The sequence below is a fragment of the Pteropus vampyrus genome, unplaced genomic scaffold (genome assembly GCF_000151845.1).
Source record: "Pteropus vampyrus isolate Shadow unplaced genomic scaffold, Pvam_2.0 Scaffold184, whole genome shotgun sequence".
Lineage (NCBI taxonomy): Eukaryota > Metazoa > Chordata > Mammalia > Chiroptera > Pteropodidae > Pteropus > Pteropus vampyrus.
In genome coordinates, this window is record NW_011888965.1 from 645,006 (window position 1) to 645,330 (window position 325).

Sequence of the window (325 nt, forward strand, 5' to 3'; positions counted from 1 at the left end):
ATATTATGGCGTCTCTATTTCTTAATATCCTTCCCTCCATTGACCTTATCCTCCAACCTACCTTAGCTGCTCAGTCCCATGGATATAACCATAGATCTTGTCACTATCATTAATTACAGCGCCTCCATAATCTCAGACTCACACATCCACATCTCTAACCACCATCACCTATCTTTCCATCTTATTCCTACTAGTAACTCAACTATAAAAACCATTTTATCTCACTGGGATCTACAGTGTATCTATCCTACCAACTTTTCACAGTTTTTCACCATCATGTCCTCATTTCCCCCTCTTTATCCAGTTTAAATACCGTTATCTATTG